Below are 6,000 nucleotides of genomic sequence, written 5' to 3'. Positions count from 1 at the left end.
GGGGTGAAGGTCAGGCCTGGTGGGGAAGGGGTGAAAGACGCAGGGGAGCTAGCCTGCTTCTCAGGACAGCAGTCATCATTAGTACAGCAAGTGCAGTTGCATTGGGGTCCAGGAGTGTGAGAGGCTTGCAGCACCTCAATTATGGGGAGCTCTATTTTTAGGTCAATACTTGTTTTTGTTTGATACATTTGCTGTTTTATAAGTATCATATTTAGTGTGGTTTATTAGCTATAGAAAAAGTACTGCTGAAATTATCTCATAAGCCCCGCCCCCGGCACTCAGCCATGCCCCTCCCACTCCCCAATCCTTGCCATAAAATGTTTTGAGGGGAGGGCAGACTTCAAAACATTTTGCTCAGGGGGGGCCGGAGAAAAACGTTTGAAGACCTCTGGTGTGGAGTGCAATGGTATAAACTGGTGCAGAGTAAAAAGCCATAAAATGCAACGGTGTTGCATTTTATGGCACAGAGTATAGTGCCGTACAGTGCAGTAGTGCAGAGCAGATTAGCATAGAATGCAGTGGCATACAGTTTATTGTGCTGAGTAAAGTGGTGTAGTGCACATTGGGGTAGAGCTCATTGGCGTAGTGTTGAGTGGCGTAGAGTGGAGTGGTGCAGAGTGGAATAGAGTGACGTAGACTGCAGTAGCACAAAGTACATTGTTTCAGAGTAGAGTGAAGGGGTGCAGAGTAGATTAGAGTAGCTTAGAGTGGATTGGCGTAGAGTGCAGTGGCATAGAGTAGCACAATGTTGAGTAGAGTGGTTCAGAGTAGAGTGGCGTAGATTGCAGAGGCATAGAGTTGAGTGTCAGAGTGCAGTGCATACTGTCATAGAGTTCCATGTACAGTACAGTGGCATGGAGTGCATTGGCGTAGACAGCAGTGGCGTAGAGTACAGTGATGCAGTGTAGAATCGGGTGATGTAGACTGCACTGACAGAGTACAATGGTGTAGAGTGCAGTGGCGTAGAGTATACTAGCAGTGTTGAATGCAGTAGTGAAGAGTAGTTTGTCATAAAGTGCATTGGTTTTGAGTAGAGTGGAGTGCATTTACAGAGTGCGGTGGCGTAGAGTGGTGCAGTGTTGAGTAAAGTGGTGCTGAGGGCAATGGGGCTGAGTGCAATTGCATAGAGTAGATTTTTTCGGAGTAGAGTGCAGTGGTGAATAGTAGATTAGAGTGGCGTAGAGGAGATTGGCATTGAGTACACTGGCGTACAGTGGAGTGGTAGAGTAGAAACACTTTAAGTTCCTCACACGTGTCCCTAAACTAGTCACTTTCGTCAGAGGGACCCCCACCATTGTGTCTGGATTATTCATCCCACACAATACTAAACCCGTGAAGAAAATAAATAAACGCATCTGTGCTTTGAACGATTAGCTGAAAAAAAAGCTCCAGAGAAATGGCGATGCCATAGCATCTCGAGACACGCGTGGAAAGAACCTAGCCTATGTGCATTTGTCATTATTAAGTGCTTTTATGAGGCTATTCGGGTTAGAAATGGGAAATACATTGAGTGTTCCCTCGTCAATAAGGAGTTAGACTCTGGTTAATGTGAATAGGGAAGCTTTGTAAATAGACTGCTTACTCCTACATATTAGCAACATGTGAAGATTAGGGGGCGTTTTCTTCCTGAAAAGCACATGTGGAGAGCATCATTAGTGTATTTATTATGAAAACATCGGCTGGGAAGAGCCGGAGGGTAGAAGCCTCTCCTGCTTTGGGTAGAAGTCTGCCATGCTTATCGCCCTCTTGGAGCTGCGTTGGACACCCCTGGGTCGAGTGCAACACAGGAGCTCCCAGCCGGGGGGGGGGGGGGATGTAAATTGTAAATTGACACTTGTATAGCGCACTACTCACCCTCAAGGGTCTCAAGGCGCTTGTACGAATACCGCTGTGGAACCCATCCTGGCTTTCCCTGTGAGGCGTCCACTCCTGGGCACCCCCAAGGTGGAGGCCAGGCATCCCTAGCGTTGTGGGGGCCGTTGTGGAGATTAAGCAAGCTATTGCCCAGAGTTGCAGAGTGGGACTCCATGATTGGAATAGGCACCGAGGCGAGAATTATCAGATCCGTGGAATTTTTAGCCCAAGACCCGCCGAGGCGGGGAATTGAACCCTGGTCCCGGGCTAGACCTCTGCATCAGGGTCTGCCGCTCTAATCATTGAGCCACACTTCTCCACCAGGTAAGAGCCGGAGGGTAGGAGCCTCTCCTGCTTTGGGTAGAAGTCTGCCATGCTTCTCGCCCTCTTGGAGCTGCGTTGGACACCCCTGGGTCGAGTGCAACACAGGAGCTGTCAGCAGGGGTGGGGGTGGGGGGCAGGGAAGTGCCGGAGGGTAGGAGCCTCTCCTGCTTTGGGTAGAAGTCTGCCATCCTTCTCGCCCTCTTAGAGCTGCGTTGGACACCCCTGGGTTGAGTGCAACACAGGAGCTCCCCGCGGGGGGGGGGGGGGCAGGTAAGAGCCGGATGGTAGGAGCCTCTCCTGCTTTGGGTAGAAGTCTGCCATGCTTCTCGCCTTCTTGGAGCTGCGTTGGACACCCCTGGGTAGAGTGCAACACAAAAGCTCTCAGCAGGGGGGTGGGGGGGGGGGCAGGGAAGTGCCGGAGGGTAGGAGCCTCTCCTGCTTTGAGTAGAAGTCTGCCATGCTTCTCGCCCTCTTGGAGCTGCGTTGGACACCCCTGGGTCGAGTGCAACACAGGAGCTCTCAGCAGGGGGTGGGGGGCAGGGAAGTGCCGGAGGGTAGGAGCCTCTCCTGCTTTGGGTATAAGTCTGCCATGCTTCTCGCCCTCTTGGAGCTGCGTTGGACACCCCTGGGTCGAGTGCAACACGGGCGAGCTGGGGCCTCTTATGTCGCCCTCACTCATCAAAACAGAAGCACTTCAACAAAAGCTCCAGAATAGGCTGATACAATGCAGCAGAAAGGCTACAGTTTCAGACTATGAACTTGGGAATCCTGGTTCGAGTCTTGGCATCCTGTGGTTCTGAATGACTCACTTCTATCCCGTGCCTAAAAATGAATGTTCCCGGCTTGGGTAATGCGCCTCCATGTCTTCCGCTTCTGTTAGCGCTATATAGAACAGCAGAAGTAACAAGCAGCATGCGTTGCCCGGCTCTTTGCGCATGCGCCTTAATGTTTACATCAGACAACAAGCTAATGACAAATATAGGCGGAGAGTGGGCGGTGCTTCTATTTCATACTCCAATATAGCATGGCTCGCAGAGCAGCACATGCACTGCTCAGGCTCGACCTAATAAATGGATGGATGAATGATTGGAGAGGAACGTGCACAAAGTCATTAACGCCCCAGGCCCCCTTTACACTTGATGAAGTCATAAGCAATTCAAAGTCCACCAGGGTTTTAGAGTTATAGCAGTAAAGCATTAAGACACAGACATGGGTGAAAAACGGGGGATGTAAAATTACAACAACAACAAAAAAAAGACGCAGGCCTGACTTTGTCAATAAAACATGAACTAGCCACGGAAGACTGTGTGAGCCATGAAGCTCTATGTATAGGTACACAAAATTCCTCCACAAAGCTCATACAATTGCACCATGGCCCACGGAATTGTAACAGCCACTGTGAGTCAGAAAGTGTCCCTTCACCTAGGAGTTTTCCCCATAAGCCATGAAATTGCCCCCACTTACACATATAACGAGTGGGAAACTATAGGGGGAGAAAGGGAGATGGGAGTTAAGAGGAACAAAATAGAGCAAAAACTACAATAAGGCCAGCAAGAGGTGATAAATGTGAGCAAAAGAGGCAAAATAAAATGAACGAATTACCAGAAAGACCGTAAGCAACACACACAGACCACATGACTCTATTCCTTTCCTCGGACACAAGAAATGAATGCACACATTAACACAACAACTTGGTGAAAAGAAGCTCAAATATCGAACATCTACGCAGAGATTAACCCTGTTTACCCCAAGAACACCTTGAAACAGCACACAGCACCGACCCCCCCCCCACACACACACACACATATACATCTCCTAATACACCATACACGAATGAATGGATGCGAACACACCATAACATTCACTGACAGAAATCATCAAATGCGAAAATACACATTCATGCAGCCACCGTTAAAGGCACATACACGCTAATCAAACCCACATTTTCAAATGCGCACACACATGCCACTTAATGCACACAAACGCCATCAAATGCACAAACGCAAATTATGTTACACAAACACGCACACACATACATCAAGTCCACACACTTGTTTGTTATTTTGTCATTGGGATAGAAGCAAAGACGGACCCACAGAGCTGACACACTCATGAAACACTTGCATTTTCACAGTACGTGTCCTTTAGCGAGGACACACAAAACAGCAGCAGAGACAATACGTCCCAACGAAGACCTTAAAAACCGGAAGCTGACAACTTTCCAAGCAGCAGTCGGTATTGTGCACCGCGGGCGCAGCATCCGCAGAGCAGACACACAATAATAAGCAGTATACATTGATAATTTAACAACGTGTGTGACTGAGTGCAAAAATACAACCGAAGCAGCATCATGCATTCCCCATGCACTAACTAGTCATGTCTTCTGCTCCGACCTAGCCCTTCCCTCCCTCCCTCCCTCCCTCCCCTTCCGAGCCCCGCTGCCGCCTCCATCCCTGCCCTGCCTATGCTCCTCTGCTGTCCTGTCCCGATCGCCTGCTAAACAAACAAGTACAAAGATAATTTGCGCCTATCTGGTCATTCATTCACTCACAGCACCCAGATCGACCCAGTAATAAACAGCAATTGGCTACGCTGTGAGCATGCTGCAAAGCACTCCATTCAAATACAAATCTAATTGCTGACAGATGAAAAGGCGGTGATAACTTTGCCAAGTCATGTGTAGCTAAGGCGGCTGGGGGCGGGAAAAGATGGGTTGCAAAGGAAAAACAAGCATTAATTGTTATCGACTTTGGAACCTACTGGCTATGCCAAATGCTTTTGGTGGTGCTGTACAGCATCGGGACCCTCTGCAACATCGTCAAAAGACATGCGGCCGTGACCGGGAGTTGTGTGCATGCGAGCGAGCAAAAATAAAACAAGAGAGCTCTAGTACATGTAAGAGGGTCAGTCAAGGGTAGCAATAGCCGCGAAATGAAAACAAGTCGGGTGGGGGCCGGGGGAGTGAGCGAAAACAAGAGCATCGCAAAGAAGCAGTTGCTTATGGCAGGCATGGGGGCGGTGTTTTGGGTGTGCTCAATGCAAAGGAAAACCAGAATCAGTCGAGCGCCACCCTGCAGCCGATGATGAGTGGGAGGGCAGGGGCTGCCTGCGCATGCGCGCCACTCTGCAGTTTCGTTTTGGCAAGCGCGAGCCCGGAGACGAGAAGTGCCGCATGAAGTCCCGGGTCCCAGGAGGGGGCCCGGGTGAAGACCAACGGGGAGACTGCGAGGCCCCCATGCCTATGGGGAGAGCTCCGCTTCTTGGTAGAGTGGGAGAGGAGCTCGAGTGCTCTGCGGGGCTCCCTTGGCAGATGGTGCGAGCCCGACTCCGGTGAGGTAAGAGGGGAGGGGGCTGGGGGGGCTGTGTGCCTGCATGTGTGTGCCTGCGTGTGCCTGCATGTGCGTGTGTGTGTGTGTGAGCGCGCGCGTGTGCCTGTGCGTGCAGGGGATGGGGCCTGCCTGTGTGCGCGCCGTGTTTGCATGCAAGCCCTGCGGTCTGCGCAAGCGCGCTCGCTCCCGCTGTGAAATCCGACACTGGGAAAGCGCGTGGCACTCTGCTGTCCACTTTCCCAAATACGGATAGCATTAGTTGTCTTGCTGACAGCATTCATGCTTTCGCATGAATGCTACGTCAGCTCGACCTAAAAAGGACCCTGCCCAGTGGGTATGTTTCAGCTAAGGATAAGGAATACTTTACAGGTAATCTCGGTTTTCCCACTTCATCGAAATATGGTGGAAACAAACAATACATTCTAAAAATGTCCAGGGCGACAACATTGACACGTCCAAGGGAAGATCAGCACTTTCGCCTTACCATCAGAAT

Source organism: Lissotriton vulgaris, chromosome 6, assembly GCF_964263255.1.
Source record: "Lissotriton vulgaris chromosome 6, aLisVul1.2, whole genome shotgun sequence".
Classification (NCBI taxonomy): Eukaryota; Metazoa; Chordata; class Amphibia; order Caudata; family Salamandridae; genus Lissotriton; species Lissotriton vulgaris.
The sequence above is the reverse complement of the archived record's forward strand: the minus strand, read 5'-3'. Positions refer to the sequence as shown.